At 39.1% G+C, this 18,465-nt stretch overlaps 1 pseudogene; it reads right to left on the bottom strand.

Annotated features, from left to right (window-relative positions):
- Positions 1-17,471: 17,471 nt before the first annotated feature.
- LOC135272933 (acyl-protein thioesterase 1-like) lies at positions 17,472-17,970 on the bottom strand (annotated as a pseudogene).
- Between the last annotated feature and the right edge of the window lie 495 nt (positions 17,971-18,465).

Genomic DNA, 18,465 nt, shown 5'->3' on the forward strand with positions numbered 1-18,465 from the left:
CACCGGCGTTCAGCGCGGTCTACGGCGCGGCGGCGGGGTCAAAAGGCGCCGCGCGTTCAAGGGCGGGGCGCGGAGCGAAAATGAGGCCAAGGTGGTGGGGCATTCCCAGCGCAGCCAGCGAGACGTTGGTTCTCCCGAAACTCGTTAATGGTCCCGTCTGTCTCGCCTTCAACTGAAGACTTTCTCAGACCATGGATGACCCCACCTTCCCCTCTCCTGAGCCCCCCAACATTTCTCGTTGATGCCTTACATCTTTAGCTAACACTGGGGGCGTGTCTTGCTGACCCAACTCTAAGCTCTTCACCGCTTTGTATTTTCTTTCAGCAATAGAATGCGAGCCATTTGTCTAACTTTAAATTTTCTGGTAACCTGTTTTTTTAAAAAATAAAAACAAAAGCATGAAATTGTTTTTAATAATATATTTACTTATCCCAATATATACAGGATGTTATTTCCACATGTAACTCTTTTTTAAATTATTAAGGAGAAGCTTTTTTTTTTTCATGCCAAGTCTTTGAAATCTGGTGTATATTTTACAGTTAACAGCAAGCACATCTCAATTTGAACAAATTTTCAATGGAGATACTTGTCAGTGTCTAGATTTCATAAAATGTACAGCTGAAAAAGTAGATTCATATACAAGCTGTTCTAAACACACAAATAATTTTCCAATAACCGAATGGAGTACCAGTTTTTAGATTAAATTTAAATTCATTAAAATTTTTTAAAAATTAAAAACTCAGTTCTTCAGACACACTAGCCATGCCTGGGACCAGTGGTTACCTTATTGGACAGCACAGGTCTAGGCACCATGCCATCCCGGAACTAACATAGGGTCAAAATTGTTGGGATAGGAAACAAACAAACACACTTCTAATGATGAAAGTAATTTTGACACCCCACCCCCCGACCATGACTTCCACCTCCTGGTGTTCAGGCCTTTGAGTAATCCCCTCCCCTTGAGGGTGAGTGGGACCTGTGACTTGCTTCTAACTAATATAATAAAGCAAAAGTGATGATGATGTCACTCCTGTGATTACTATGTATATTAATCTGTTCTCACATTGCTAATAAAGACAAACCCGAGACTGGGTAATTTACAAAGAAAGGAAGTTTAGTTGACTCACAGTTCCATGTAACTAGGGAGGCCTCACAATCATGGCAGAAATCAAAGGAGGAGCAAAGGCACATCTCACATGGTAGCAGGCAAGAGAGCCTGTGTAGGGAAACTCCCCTTTAATAGACCATCAGATCTCGTGAGACATATTCACTATCGCAAGAACAACATGGGAAAGACCCACATTCATGATTCAATTACCTCCCTCTGGGTCCCTTCCATGACGTGGGAATTTTGGGAGCTACAATTCAAGATTTGGGTGGGGACACAGCCAAACCATATCACTGTGTATATAAAATTTCTTAGCAAGTTAAAGACTCTCCTGTAGCTTGATGAAGTGGACATGCTGGAGAAGCTCACAGAACAAAGAACTGCAGTGGCCTCTAGGAAAGACCTCCAGCCAACAACCAGCAAAAATCTGAAACCCTTAGTCCCAAAACCACAAGGAAATGAACTCTGCCCACAATCTGAATGAGCTTGGAAGCATATTATTTCCCATTTGAGCCTCCAGATGAAAACACAGCCTTGCTCCTTGATTGCAGTCTTGTGAGATTATAACAGAGGACCCAACTTAATTGTGCTTGGATTCCTGACCCATGGAAAATATGAGATAATAAATGTGTATTGTTTTAAGTGGCTACGATTATGGTGATCTGTTGCACGGTAAAAGATATGGTAAAAAACTGACATTTTTCCCACTTTAACTCTCAATACAGACCACCTCTGGTCACCAAACAATACATTCAATACTCTGACACCAGAATTAGGATCAGGGAGACCTTTTTCCTATACACCAATCAATTCTGCAGCAGACAATAGCTGGGTGTCCTCTAATTCAATTAAATTTTGACACTTACTTACCTAGATATAGAATCAGGTCCCACAGGTTTAGGGCTCAGTCCCACAAGACTTCCTCCTACTTCCAGTGTCAATCACAAATAGGTTGTCACCCATACTTCTGAAGAACCGGCTACAAATCAGGAATTCCCACAAACCCCTCCTTAGCTTTGATTAATTTTCTAGAGAGGCTCACAGAACTCAGAGAAATGCTTTACTTACTTTTACCTACTTATTATAAAGGATATTGTAAGGTTTATTGCCAAGTTAAATGAGGAAACGGAGACCAGAGTAAGGAAATTAAAAGCCAATTTATTCAGCTCCTGGGCGAGGTTCTATGGTCCTGGAAAGAGGCCAAAGAAGTCGCGCTTCTCTTCTTGGGGCATGGGGTTTTATAGGGAGTGGAGGTAGTTGATCAGCTGCGGGGGAAACAAAGCAGAGGTATTCTCATTGGTTATGAAGGGACTGGGCACGGACAAGGCGAGCTGCCATTGGCAGCCAAGCTGGGCTACTGGCAAGTGGGCCGGTTGAGGACGTATGGGGCAAGCTGCCATAGGGCAGGTCTTTGGCGGGATTTTTCAAAATTTCGGTGGGGCCGAGTGCATAGTTTGCTGATGAGTACGGCACTGAGATTGGAATCCGGAAGTGGGTGTGGGGAGCCTGCGTGGAGAGGCCAGATGCTGAGTAATGCACTCAGAATGGTGACGTAGTTTTCAGGCGTGGAGAGGTGTGCCCATTTGGCTCCCAGCGAGGCAACCTGCCTTACAGATATTACAAAGGATATAGTTAAACAGCCAGGCGGAAGAGATGGATAATGTAAGGCATATAGAAAAGGGCATGGAACTTTCATATGCAGTTCAGGACCACCACCCTCCAGGAACTTCCACATGTTTAGCTATCCAGAAGCTCATTCAAACCCAATCCTTTTGGGTTTTTAAGGAATCTTCATTACATAGGCATGGCTGATTACATCATTGGCCATTGGTGATCAAATTAACCTTCAGGCCCTTTCTCCTTCCTGGAAGCTGGGGAGTAGGGCTGAAAGTCTAATCATGCCCTGGTCTTTCCTGTTGGTAGTCCCCATCCTAGGGGCCTCCAGTTATCTCATTAGCATACAAAATGCATTCTTATCAATCACTCTGGAGATTCCAAGGATTTTAGGAGCTGTATGCCAGGAAACAGGAATGAAGACCAAATATATATAATCACAATGTCATGCACAGTAATATAAAATGAATAAAGCCCTGAAAGAAAGGTTAGCAAGTGGAGCCTGAACTCTTAGATTGGGGACCTGACTAAGGCTCTCTGCAGAGATCAGCAAATGGACTTTCACACTTGAGGTAAAAGGTATCTTAGGAGGGAGAGGATAAGGACAGTGTTGGGTCCAATGTGAATTCACATCTGCCACATTTAATGTTCATTTACTCAACAAATATTTATTGAATGCTCCAGTAGGCATTGGGAATGTACAGCACAAGGTCTGCCCTCAGCACAAAGTAAAAAGAGGTAGAAAAAAAAATTGTGACACAATGTGATGAGTTGGAATATGTGTGTAAGTATGTTGCTTGGACTTAAAAAAAATCCTCATCATTGTAGTTTGGGAAAATAAAACAAAACCCTCAGAGACATTCTTTCACTTAAAATCCATCCAATCTCTCAGTTAATCCTGTCAGTTCTATTTTTAAAACATAGCCAGAATGAAATCGCCTCTTACCACTCTGTTGCTACCAACAGGTCCAAGCTGCCATCACCTCTCCTCTGAGTTATTGTATTAGCCCTATCAGGTTTCCAGGTTTCTATATATGTCCATCACATTCTCTTCTCAACACAGCAGCCAAACCTTTGAAATCAGAAAATGTTTAATCATGTCACTTGTGAAAGTCGATCATACCATTTGGGTCATTCTTGTTATACCCAACTAAAACAGATTTGAGAGGGCAAAGGAAAAGCACTCAGGACATGAAACATTGCTCCAAGAATATAATTCTCTGAAAGCCTGGCTGCTGATGCTACCTGCTATAATTTGAAACCAGTCATATCCATAGCTACTAAAACAATCTCCTGAAACTCTAAGAATAGTTTGACCCATTGCTGTCACTTATCAATCAAAACTTGTTAGCTTGTCAAAACCTTACTAGTGCCAATGAACTTTCTGAGAACAAAACATAATGTTTCTCTTTTAAAAATAAAACCTCTAAGTGTCTTTGTTCTGCAGACATACTGAAAACCATCCAGTCTGCATGTATGTCCCAAGTTGCAATTCTTTCTTTCCAAATAAAATGTGTTAATTTCAGAGGGTTGTCTCTATGTTTTGACTTTGACACACTCTTCTGCTAGAGCTCTGCAGTGGCCAAAGCCCCTATGGTGGTCCTGAGTGCTTGGCATGACCAGTTCCCCTCCACCTCTGAGGCCCCCTTTGGCTTGCTCACTGTTTCTTGAGCTCACCACAGGCATGCATGGTTCTGCCCAAGAGCATTTGCATGTGTGGTCCCCCTACCTGGCATACTCTTCCCCAGATACTTTCATGGGTAACTTCCTCACCTCCTTTAAGTTTGTGCCAACTGTCACCTTCTCAATGAGGTCTACTCAACTATTTAAAAATCACAAACTCAAACAGCTCCCACTCAGGGATTGCCTACTCCTGATCCCCATGACCCTGTTTGTTCTCCAGAATTTGCTGCCCTCAACATGTATTACACTCACTGTTTGTAACCTGTTTCCCGTGCTAGAATGTAAGCTGCTCCAGGGCAGGGATTTTTGTCTCCATTGTGTACTGGTGAATCCCAAGTACCTAGAACAGGGACTGGCATGTAACAGATACTCAGTAAATATCTGGTGTTGATGACAGTGGAGAATGGTCAGGGAAGACTTCTGAGTGGATGGCTGAACTGCATCTTGAAATATAAGTCACATACTGAGAAGAAACTAAATTTATCTGTGTCTCACTTGACTCATTTATAAAATAAGGAGTTTAGTGTTACTCAACAGCTCTAAGACATTTTAAAGAGCCACTCTTGGCAGCCTCAAGTTGTGTACTTGTGCCACTGGTGTTAATGCAAATTTGAACCTCACTTGGAATTCTAGCCTCATCCCTTAGATGTCTTTGAACATAAGCCAGATCATGTATACCAGAGTCTTGAGTGTGGGAAAACCTTAGACACACAGAATAAAACCCTGAAAGATAGGTTAGCAAATGGAGCCTGAACAAAAAGAGATTAGAGACATGGCTTCGTTTAAGCAGAAGGAGCCTTTACCACTGGAGATAATACAGCTGCCAGGTAGAAGGCAGGGACATAAACTTTAAAATCCCTCTTAAAGAGCCACTGTGTCCCCAGCTTGCCACTTTGTGTTTTTCCCCTGAGTGAGTTGTTTCAATGGAGTATTTTAGTGGACTTCACAATGGTAAACCAGCTTTGAGGTAATGCTTAAATTTGGATTAACAGGCTGAATAGTCAAGCATAGTAAGTTAATTGATTGGAAGAGTGCCTTTTGAAAAATACATTAACTGCTACTGTTGAGATTGCTGTTTGAGGAGCTTGCCAAGGAAAAAGATTTTACCATTTATAGTGTAAGATCTTATTGGTTGTAAATAAGTTCATTTAAAGTGTGTAAAAGAAATCAGTTTCCTCTGTAACTCCCAGACCCTAAACAACAAAGCGATCACTGTATACCTTAAATTGAGCCCGCATAAACAGTGTAGCTTTGCCATGACTAAAATGGAGCACTCACCTCAATAAATCCTTGTTTTGGCCTTAAAGACTCTCGCTGGGCCTGTTGCACCAGAGACACAAGCAGACGGACCAGTGTCTTGGGAGTCTAATCACCAGGCCCTTTGTCTCCCATTCTCTTCCTGTGAGCTTTTGGGAATGGGAAATCCCTGTAGGGCTGGGTGATGTGCTCAAGTTCTTTGCCTGTCCCCATCAGTACCAGCAAACACACATCCCAAGAGAGTGAGATTTGGAGGAAGTAGGCAGAAATACTAAGTAGATGGGCTAAGTTGTGTGATTTCCAAATGTGGATCATTTTGTCCCAGTGCAGGGCAAGGACGCAAGGGGTTCCATGGGAGAAGGATGAGCCTCGAGCTTTGATCCTTCTTTTTCACAGGAACCATCAAAGCACTTCAAGTCTGCCTCTCTGTTTTGTAATTCTGAAGACACACGGTAGAGTAGCCTTATATAACCCTTTCAGGAAGAACAGGAAATCCTTCTGAGTAAGAAACCATCCATAATTAATTCCAAGGTAAGTTTTTATCTATAATTCACTAATTATTCCAACAAGTATTTCCTCAGTGCATACTGTGTGCCAGATATTCCACGCTGAGTCAATCTCAAGGATCTTAATTTCTAAGAGGGAGAATGACAATAATCAAATACTCACACAAATAAACACAGCGGTATAAACACTGATGAGTGCTCTGATAGAAAAGTACTGTGTGCCAGATCTGTGTGCACAGAGGAACCTGGGACTGGAAGGGTGAAAATAGTCAGAGGAGGCCTCCTACAGGTAAGACTTGAAGTGAGAAACAGGAGTAGAAATGAGAGAGAATGGATTTTTGTGGGCTGAGGGTATATATTTTGTGAACATTCTGGGGCTGCAAAAAGCTGAATCAGACTGTGGGGTGCAGTGGCTTACACAGGTAATCTCAGCACTTTAAGTGGCCGAAGTGGGAAAACCACTTGCCTACAGCAGTTTAAAACCAGGCTGGACAACATAGCAAGACTCTCTCTCTACAAAAAAATTTAAAATTAGCCAGATGTGGTGGTGCGTGTCTGTAGTCCCAGCTACGTGAGAGGCTGAGGTGGGAGGATTGCTTGAGCTTGGGAGGTTGAGGCTGTAGTGAGCCATGATCTCATCACTGCATTCCGGCCTGGGTGACAGAGTAAAACCCTGTCTCAAACAAAATTATATATTTTTAAAATGCTGAATCAGCAAGAGTTAGAAGGATAGGAGTGGAAGAAAGGTGGAACAAGTAGACAGAACTTTACAGGCCATGTGGAACAAGTAGACAGAACCTTACAGGCCATATCAACGGCTTTGGATTTTATTCACAGTGAAATCAGCAGCCTTTTTTTTTTCTTAAGCAGGGGAATTGCATAATCCCATTTGCATAGTAATAACTTTAATCTTATTTCAGCTGGAGAATGGATAAGAAGTCACTAAGGATGAAAGCAGGGAGGCCAGTTGGGACACTATTCCAGTAATTCACATAAGAGACAATAGTAGTGTAGCCTGTGGTAAACAATGTTGGGTAGATTCGGTGTTGCTCTGTGCATGAAACATGCGGTAGGAGAAGAAAAGACACACACACAATACCTTTAAGGGTAAACAACCTTTATCCCACATAAATGACAATGTGGATATAATAAGCAAATGATATAATAAGCAAATTGATATAATAACCAAATTGCACTGGGAAGGGGAGAAGGTAAAAGATATATATATATATATATATATATATATATATATATATATATATATTTTTTTTTTTTTTTTTTTTTTTTTTTACACTCACCAGACTATGGAGGATTTGTCACCAGACTAGGAAGTAACAGCCTGGGCTCCAAAGTCGGCCACTTGTCCATGCAAAGATGAGGAGAGGTCTCATGAAACTTTGGCACGGTCTGGGACCCTAGCTCTTTTTGTAACAAGTTGTTTGGCATGAGGCCCAGTCATGAGGTCCCTTCATAACTGGGCACAAGGAACACAAAAAGGTCAACTTGTTTTTGCGACTGTCTATTGTTTTTCGATGACTAACATATAGGAATAGATTGAAATAGAGATTTATCTGAAACAGCGCTGGATGAATGCCTCAAGGGCTCACACAACCTGTTCTGGGACTTGGTGACCATTGTTTGTGTCCATGTTCAATTGAGTTCAGATTTAACATCTAACTTTTTCTCCACAGGTGTAGATGATAAAGCAACTCCGTCTTGGATGGTAACCTATTATATTGACTTCTGATTAACCCCTGTTCTGGGAATGCCTCTGAGATTTCTACTTTTTCTACCCTTCACTCTTGTCTCTCTCTGAGGGGTTGACTTCAATTGTTGCACATTCCTTCTCTGTGGTATATAATCCCTGGGCCTAGGGGATAAAGGCGCAAGGATCCACTATCCCTTCTCATGGCTGCCAAAGGCTATCACTTCTGTTTGTAAGCCCCTCTTAAATGTTTCTTTCTGAGAAGGCAGATTTGTCAGCCTCCTTCTTTCACCTCTCAGCTTCCTGGGCTTTGGGCATAAGTTTGCATAGACTTGCTCACCATGGAACATTTAGGGTTGACAGTGTTTTCTTTCAGCATTTTAAAGATGTTCCATTGCTTCTGGGTTATGCAGTTTTGGAAAAGAAGTCTGCTGTAATTCTTATCTGCGTATAATGCATCTTTTCCCCAATAGCTGTTTTTAAGACTTTATAAAGGTGTGTGAGCAATTGATCATAATATATTTTGGTATAGTTTTACAAAGTTTGTTCTGTTTCAGATTTGTTGAGTCCCCTGGTTCTGTGGGCTTATAGTTTTTACCAAATTTAGAAAACCTTTGGCCATCATTTCTTCAAATATTTTATGTCTCTCTTTTTTCTCTGACTTCAATTACATGCATCTTAGACTGATATCCCACAGGTCACTGAGGCATCATTCTCACTCTGTTCAGCAACTTTATTTCCTGTACTTTGCCTGTAAATTCTAGCCACCTCTGCCTCCCAGAGTACTAATCTCCATCTCCTCAACTCAGTGGGGCTCTGTTTGCTTTTGCCCTCCCTGGACTGATGCCTGGAAACTCTCTCCAGGAAGTAAACTGGGACAATCATAGGACTGAATTTATTTGTTTTCTTTCCTTTGGGGATCACAGTTCTGTGCTACCTGTTGCACCATATCTAAATGTTCGATGTATTTTGTGCATTCTTAAATAGTTATTTATGGTGGACAGGCAGTTCAGTTCCTATAGCTTATAATCTTTCATGGGTGGACAGAGTAATACATATTATATATTTTGGTATGTTTATTTGATTAATGTCTGGCTTTCTCCACTAGACTGTAAATTTCATGAGAGCAGGGACCATTTTTGTTTATGTCTAACATGTTTCCTCATAGTATGTGCTCAATAAATACTTGTAGAATAAGACAATTATTTTTAAATTAAAAAATTTACTTGGAATGAAGAATCACAAAAATCACGTTTTTAAAGAAAATTTATGGCTGAGCACAGTGGCTCATGCCTGTGATCCCAGTACTTTGGGAGGCCAAGGCAGGAGGATCACAAGATCAGGAGATCGAGATCATCCTGGCCAATTTGGTGAAACCTTGTCTCTACTAAGAATACAAAAAAATTAGCTGGGTGTGGTGGCACATGCCTGTAGTTCCTGCTACTTGGGAGGCTGAGGCAGGAGAATTGCTTGAACCCAGGAGACGGAGACTGCAGTGAGCCAAGATCATTCCACTGCACTACAGCCTGGGTGACAATGTGAGACACTGTCTCGAAAAAAAAAATTAACAAATACCATCAATAATACAAATTCCAGATAAATGATATAATATTGTAATTATGTTGAAGGAAGAAGCCACTTCTTAATGTCAGAAATAAAAAAGCTAAATTTATCACTTTGTAAGCAAGTTGGAGCTGTAGCTGTAAAGCACACTCTTTCTCAGCAATGCAGAGTTGGTCTTGTAATACAGAGTTTAGGGATTGGAGGATTTTCAAAAATAGGAATGTTGGCTGAGCATGGCAGCTCAAGCCTGTAATTCCAGCACTTTGGGAGGCCAAGGTAGGCAGATCACTTGAGGCCAGGAGCTTGAAACCAGCCTGGTCAACATGGTGAAACCCTGTCTCTACAAAAAATACAAAAATTAGTGGGGCATGGTGGTGCATGCCTGTAACCCCAGCTACTTGGTAGGTTGAGGCATGAGAATCACTTGAACCTGGGAGGCAGAGGTTTCAGTGAGCTGAGATCCCACCACTGCACTCCAGCCTGGTGACAGAGCAAGACTCTGTTTCAAAAAAACCAAAACAAACAAACAAAAACCTGGAGTGTTTAGGGTGTTTTTTGTTGTTATTGTTTTTTAATGTTTAACTGTGAAAGTAAGTAACACCAATGATGGCTGGCTAACTTTCAGAAGCTTGTTTACTGAGCAGAGTGAAAACTGCTGCTAATTGGCTGATTTCAGGGAGTGTATTTACTGATATGAAGTTGTCATGCTTGATTAGAATGGGTTTAAAACTGGCTTTGGTCATTATTTGTTGTCACAGTCAGATAATAATAATTCCTTCCTAGTGTAAGGGTTCTTGCCGAGTTTAAAATGAAGAAACTGAGGCCAGCACAAGAAGATCCAATGCGAATTTATTCAGCTCCCGGGCAAGGTTCTGTGGTCCGACAGAAAGGGCTGGAGAAGTCGCACGCACTCCTCTCAGACATGGGGTTTTATAGGGAGTGGAGGTGTTTGATTGGTTGTGGGAGAGCAGGGCGTGGGCAGGACAAGCTTGCTATTGGCAGGTAGGCAGGGTTTGAATACTATTGGGTAGATTTACAAGACTCGACTGCTATTGGGTGGATTTACAAGACTCGACTGCTATTGGGTAGCTAAGACTTGAATGCTATTGGGTAGATTTACAAGACTTCTTTTGCATTTTGGCGGGGTTCTTTAAGGGAGAGCTAGGTGCTGTGTGAGGTGGGTGGGCATGTCTGAGCTCCCGGAGCAGGCAGGGGTGTCCGAGTTCCAGGTGAGGCAACCGGCCTTACACCTAGGAGGATAGATTTTTTTTTCTCAATTCCCCTTTTTAAATTCTCCATTAGTCAGAGTTGCAGAAAATAATCTAGGAATTCTCCAGAGCTTTGCCACTGTCACTGATTCTTCTTAAAGATGTGTTTTCATTTTCAGTGGTCTGATTTTCTGTTAGGTATCAATCAACATATTTTCATCTTGTTTTGTCTTTAATCAATAAACATTCGTAATACTAGGTAACAAACACTGAGCTATGAGAGAGGCAAGAATAACTAAGAATAACCTGGGACTAGTAGGCACTTAGAAACCATCACCCAATGTGTCTTCTCAGGCTTGAAGATGAGTCTCAGATTGTTGAGTCAACAACTTCCTAAGTCTACCTCAGGTAGACAGGCTGCCTTTTCTCTTAGTTTTTCCAGCACCATTTGTAGAAAAGACCATCCTTTCACCATTGGATGGGTTTTGGCACCCTTGTCAAAAGTAAGTTGACCATTATGTCTACCTTTGCACCAATAGCATACTGCCCTGATTGCAGCAGCTTTGTAGTAAGTTGAAATTAGATGTTATGATTCCTTAACTTCAGTCTTCTTTTCCAAAATTGTTTTAGTTACTCTAGATCCTTTGCTTTTCTGTATAAGCTTTAGAATTATTTATTAAAACATCAATTTCTATTTTTTAAAGTCTGCTGATATTTTTATTACAATTGTATAAAATTTACAGATAAATTAGGGGAGAATTGATACCATAATGATACTGAGTGTTCTGTTCCATAAACAAAGTGTCTCCCTACATTTATTTATTTATTTCTTCTTATTTTTCTTGATAAATGTTCTGTGGTTTTCTTCATAAAAATTTTTACTTAGATTTTCTCTAAATATGTAATGATTATTGTGCCACTGTAAATGGTAGTATTCTTTTAAATTATAATTTGTAATTTACAATTGCTTATTGCTAGCATATAGAAATACATTTGATTTCTACATATTGGTTTATATACTCTGATATTGCTAAACTTCTGATATTGTTTCTGTAGATTCTTTGGAATATTCTATGTAGACAATCATGTTGCCTGTGAATAAAGACAGTTGTTTCTTCTTTTCTAATCTGTAAATTGTTTTCCTCTCTCACCTTATTGTATTTGCTGGGCCTCCAGTACAATGTGGATTGAGTGAAAATCTTTCCCTTGTTCTCAGTCTTAGGGGGAAAGCATTTCACTTTTTTCCTTTTTTGTCAGAATTAAATTTTATTTCACATTGAAAGAAACTGTGAAAAAGATTTACATTTTCCCATATTATAGCGCAACATCTTAATGAAATATTTGTTGCCATAAATAAGATCTTGTTAGTCTGAAAAACTGAAACAACAGTTTGTGTTCTTCAAGGGAAAGCAAAATGACTTAGCAAATAATGGTTTAAAAGTTTTAAACCCAAGCATAAACATATGGCTTCATTATTAATATCTTTTATAGTCCATTATGAAATTATTTCCATTATCAATTAGTACCTATTTACAAGGATACGTTCCTAAAATCATTTTGATCAGTTGGAAAATGGCAGAAAAATTAACACAGTTCAGAAATATCGATCATACATTTTTGCTGCATATTAAACTGTGAGGTAACTATACCATACAAATACAGTTCTAGCTACTCTTTATTATCTACAAATTTGTTTTCAAATAATTTTTACTAGTAATCTCAAAAATTTGGCTATTTAAAAGCAAATGACTAAAACTTTTATGTTTGCACAAAATCATAATTTTTAAGTCATTTATGCTGATTTTAACAAATGAAAAATTTAAAAATTTAAAAAATACATTTAGAATGTCAATTCTAATATTTAAAAAATAAAGAAAAATTAAAAATTAAGTCATTCATTCAAAAAAGTGAAATTTTAAAGTAAGTTCATTAGCAAATAAAGTAATGCAAATTTTCTAATAGATTGCTCATTTTCTACAATAGTTAGATTCAAAAATACATACTAATTAAGTAAACATAAACTCTATGCCACAGGGAGAATCATCTTAGAGATTAGTTTTGAGATCAGTCTTAAATATTTCAGAACATACTAGAATATGACCTATTTATTCTTTCAGTTGATTAAAGAAAAACAAAACCACAGAATTATTTTAGTTAAATGGATTAAAAATTACTAAATAGGTCTAAATTTGGACTTAAAGTACAGTTTTTTTGAAATAAGTAATGTAGAAAGTTTTGAGTAACATTTAGTCTCTTTATAAAGTATAAATACACTTCAAATGCCATGTGTCTGTAATTCAGGATGTCAACTTACAGCATGCATTGATAGTACATGTCTATAGCAGGGAGATAGTATTTAGTCCATTATGGATAGTAAAGGAAGAAAGAATATTTCTTGAGAGAAAAAAGAATATTAAATAGGAACATCAGGGAAAAGAAAAGCCTGGTACTCAAAATAAAAGGGCCATGAATTGAAGAGAGCAATATTACTCTTTACTGACATTTAAAAGCATTATCTCTGTTATTAGGAATAAAGTAACACTGTCTCATTCTTATTACATATTATAATCATGTACATTTGTGCTGCATGTGTATATATATATTTACACACACACTCAACATGTATATTTATATGTATTTATTTATACACACACTATATGTAATATAGTACATATAGTGTGTGATTGTGTGTGTATGTATATATATATATATTCTGAAACTGCATGATGACATGGTGATATTTTAGCAATTTAAAAAAAATCTTTTTATTTTATTTTACTTGTGCAGATACATGTGCAGTGGTACATGTGCAGAATGTGCAGGTTTTTTTTACATAGGTATACATATGCTATGGTGGTTTGCTGCACCTATCAATCAGTCATCTAGGTTTTAAGCCCTGCATGCATTATGTGTTTGTCTTAATGCCCTCCCTCCCCTTGTCCCCCATCCCCGGCAGTCTCTGGTGTGTAATGTTCCCCTCCCTGTGTCTATGTGTTCTCATTGTTCGACTCCCACTTTTGAGTGAGAACAGGTGGTGTTTGGTTTTCTTTTCCTGTGTTAGTTTGCTGAGGATGATGGCTTCCAGCTTCATCCATGTCCCTGCAAAGGATATGAATTCATTCTTTTTTATGGCTGCATAGTATTACATGGTGTTTATGTACCACATTTTCTTTATCCAGTCTGTCATTGATGGGCATTTGGGTTGGTGCCATGTCTTTGCTATTGTAAATAGTGCTATAACAAATATACATATGCATGTGTCCTAATAGTAGAATGATTTATATTCCTTTGGGTATATTCCTAGTAATGGGATTGCTGGGTCAAATGGTATTTCTGGTTCTAGACCCTTGAGGAATCACCACAATATCTTCCACAATGGTTGAACTAATTTACATTTCCACCAACAGTGTGAAAGCATTCCTATTCCTCCATAGCCTCACCAGCATCTATTGTTTCTTGACTTTTTAATAATCACCATTCTGACTGGCATGAGATGCTATCTCATTGTAGTTTTGATTTGCATTTCTCTAATGATTAGTGATGATGAGGTTTTTTTTGTATGTTTATTGGCCACATAAATGCCTTCTTTTGAGAAGTGTTCATATCCTTTGCCCACTTTCTGTGGGATTTTTTCTTGTAAATTTGTTTAAAAATCCTTGTAGATTCTGGATATTAGACCTTTTTCAGATGGGTAGATTGCAATTTTTTTCTCTCATTCTGTAGGTTGCCTGTTCATGCTGATGCTAGTTTCTTTTGCTGTGCAGAACTTTAGTTTAATTAGATCCCATTTGTCAATTTTGGCTTTTGTTACAATTGCTTTTGGTGTTTTCATCATGAAGTATTTGCCCATGCCTATGTCCTGAATGGTACTAGGTTTTCTTCTAGGATTTTTATGATGTAGCATTTTACATTTAAGTCTTTAATCCATCTTGAGTTGGTTTTTGTATAAGGTGTAAGAAAGGGATCCAGTTTCAGTTATCAGTATATGGCTAGCCAGTTTTCCCAGCACCATTTATTCAATAGGGAATCTCTTCCTCATTACTTGTTTTTTTCAGGTTTGTTAAGATCAGGTGGTTGTAGATGTGCTATTTCTGAGTTCTCTGCTCTGTTCCATTGGTCTATATGCCTGTTTGGTACCAGTATCATGCTGTTTTGGTTACTGTAGCTTTTGTAGTATAGTTTGAAGTCAGATAGCTTGATGCCTCCAGCTTTGTTCTTTTTGCTTAAGATTGTCTTGGCTATACGGGCTCTTTTTTGGTTCCACATGAAATTTAAAATAGTTTTTCCTATTTCTGTGAAGAAAGTCAATGGTACCTTGATGGAGATAGCATTAAATCTATAAATTACTTTGGGCATTATGCCCATTTTCACGATATTGATTCTTCCTATCTATGAGAATGAAATGTTTTTCCATTTGTTTGTGTCTTCTTTTATTTTCTTGAAGAGTGGTTTGTATTTCTCCATGAAGAGGTCCTTCATGTTGCTTGTAAGCTGTATTCTTAGGCATTTTATTCCCTTTGCAGCAGTTGTGAATGGGAGTTCATTTATGGTTTGGCTCTCTGCTTGTCTATTATTGGTGTATAGAAATGCTTGTGATCTTTACACATTGATTTTGTATCCTGAAACTTTGCTGAAGTTGCTTATCAGCTTAAAAAGTTTTTGGGCTGAGAAAATGGGGTTTACCATATATAGAATCATGCCATCTGCAAACAGCGACAATTTGTCTTCTTCTCTTCCTATTTGAATACGCTTTATTCCTTTCTCTTGCCTGACTGCCCTGGCCAGAACTTCCAATACTATGTTGAATAAGAGTGGTGAGAGACAGCATCTTTGTCTTGTGCCAGTTTTCAAAGGGAACACTTCCAGCTTTTGCCCATTCAGTATAATATTGGCTATGGGTTTGTCATACATAATTCTTATTATTTTGAGACATGTTCCATCAGCACCTAATTTATTGAGTTTTTAACCTGAAGGGATGTTGAATTTTTCAAAGGCCTATTCTATACCTATTGAGATAATCACGTGGTTTTTGTCATTGGTTCTGTTTATGTGATGGGTTATGTTTATTGATTTGCATATGTTGACCCAGCCTTGCATCCCAGGGATGAAGCCAACTTGCTTGCAGTGGATAAGTTTTTTAATGTGCTGCTGGATTCAGTTTGCTAGTATTTTATTGAGGATTTTCGCATCAATATTCATCAGGGATACTGGCCTGAAGTTTCCTTTTTTATTGTGTCTCTGCCAGGTTTTGGTATCAGGATGATGCTGGCCTCATAAAATGAGTTAAGGAATAGTCCCTCCTTTTCAATTGTTTGGGATAGTTTCAGAAGAAATGGTACCAGCTCCTCTTTGTACGTCTGGTAGAATTTGGCTGTGAATCCGCCTGGTCCTAGGCTTTTTTTGGTTGGTAGGCTATTAATTACTGCCTGAATTTCAGAACTTGTTATTGGTCTATTTAGCGATTCAACTTCTTCCTGGATTAGTCTAGGGAGGATATATGTTTCCAGGAATTTATTAATTTCTTCTAGATTTTCTAGTTTATTTGTGTAGAGGTGTCTATAGTATTCTCTGATAGTAGTTTGTATTTCTGTGGGATCAATGGTGATATCTCCTTATTATTTTTTATTATGTCTATTTGATTCTTCTCTCTTTCATTCTTGATTAGTGTAGCTAGCAGTCTACCTATTTTGTTAATTTTATCAAAAAACAGCTCCTGGATTCATTGTTTTTTTGAAGGGGTTTTCATGGTCACTATATGGTGACATTTTAGCAATTTTAGAATAAATCCATAGACTCACAGCATGCATAAATCATTTATATCTTAATGGCTCATGTAATCATTTTATTTTATTTTATCTTTTTTAGAGATAGGGTCTTGCTCTGTTGCCCAGGTTGAAAGGCAGTGTCAATCATAGCTCACTATAGCCCTGGACTCCTGGGCGCAAGTGATTCTTCTGCCTCAGCCTCTTGGGTAGTCAAGACTACAGGCGTGCACCATCACACCCTAATAAATTTTTAACTTTTTGTAAAGACAAGGTCATACTGTGTTGCCCAGGCTGGTCTTAAACTCCTGACCTCAAGTGATCCTCTCACCTCTCAAAGCACTGGAATTACAGGCTTTAGCCATCATGCCTGGCCTTAACTGCACATTTAAACCTGAACAAATGTTCATTAAGCATACTAGTAATTTTTTTTTTTTTTTTTTGAGATGGAATCTCGCTCTGTCACCCAGGCTGGAGGGCAGTGGCGCAATCTCAGCTCACTGCAACCTCTGCCTTCCAGGTTCAAGCAATTCTCCTGCCTCAGCCTCCTGAGTAGTTGGGATTACAGGTGCGCACCACCACTCCCAGCTAATTTTTGTATTTTTTGGTAGAGATGGGTTTTCACCATGTTGGCCAGGAAGGTCTCGAACTCCTTACCTCAAGTGATCTGCCCGCCTTGGCCTCCCAAAGTACTGGGATTACAGGCTGTAAGCCACTACACCCAGCTGCATACTAATAATGTTCAAGTGATGTAATTAAAAAATTTGGTTGCAGTGTTTTATGCTGCACAATTACATTTGAGAAAAGGAAGCTAGCTTTTATTATTAATTATTAAAATTAGTGAAATAGCTTCATTTATTTTAATGCTGATATATTCTACCATATATTTGTGTATAGAAATATATAGAAACTTACAAGATCCTAATTGGTTAGTTCATGCCATTTGCATGTATTTGAAAAACATTTTAACATGCAAACATAAGAAGTTTCAAGACCTGGCTGGGGGAAAGGTTTATACTCTACTACAGTGATGCTGGTGTATTTCTACAGGCCTTTTTAGTGAAATCAGTCAACAGGAGGTAGGAGTTTATCAATGAATTGCTTGATAGCCATCATTTCCTGGTGACAAGCTGTGCATCATGCCTATGAAGGTTTTGAAGTTTACACTGGCTGGATTTACCAATGCTTTAAGATTTTCAACAGTAAGTAAATCAAACATGAGTGAAACTAAAGGGTCACAATCTCTACAGCAGTGGAGAATAGAAATATCTTTGTTTGTGCTGCAATGGGACCCTGTAGAAATGGATCGCAAAGTGGAAGCCAGCAACTGAGTGCAGTGACATGTGCCGGCTTCTGCTGTGTGGTAAGAGAAGTATATAAAGACCAGAGCTCCTCCTTGAGAAAATCCTCCTAAAACAGTTCTGTTAGAAGAAATGCTGTTCTTCACCTCTTGATTTGTCAAAGCTTTTACATTTTTTACTGCCTGTTTAATTCCAGGTTCACCCTTCCATGAATCCAGCAAAAGCCGTAAAATATCAAACCAAGAGGTCACAGCCAGGCTCATATTTAATGTAGTAGGCATAACTGTTACATAACTGGAGCATGCAAGCAGATATGTTAATATGTGAACTTATACTTGTAAAGGTTTCTATCCATCCATGCTTTGTGTCTCCCAATCTAGGAAGGCAAATCATCTTAATTTAAGACCCTCCCCACTGATGCCCATCCCTCTAATCTGGGACTAGGCAGCTGGAGGTCCAGAGGGTCCCATCGGCCACATTCTGTCCCCAAGTGCAGGGGGCCCCAAGAAAAGGAAGGCTATGATGCCCACACCTTCCCCACACAGCACAGGCCCAGTCTACTGGACCATCCATAGCCTACCCCGGGCAGGGCAGAGCTTCAATTTTTCAATAGTAAGTATGATTTTAGGCCTGGGAATTTTACAGATGCAGTTTAACAAATACTGCATGTTCTCACTTGTAAGTGGGCGCTAAATGATGAGAACACATGGACACGTAGAAGAGAACAACACACACTGGGGCCTATTGGAGGGTGGAGG

This window comes from Aotus nancymaae, unplaced genomic scaffold, assembly GCF_030222135.1.
Source record: "Aotus nancymaae isolate 86718 unplaced genomic scaffold, 86718_ANA_hifiasm-v0.15.2.pri h1tg000155l, whole genome shotgun sequence".
In the NCBI taxonomy this organism is placed as follows: domain Eukaryota; kingdom Metazoa; phylum Chordata; class Mammalia; order Primates; family Aotidae; genus Aotus; species Aotus nancymaae.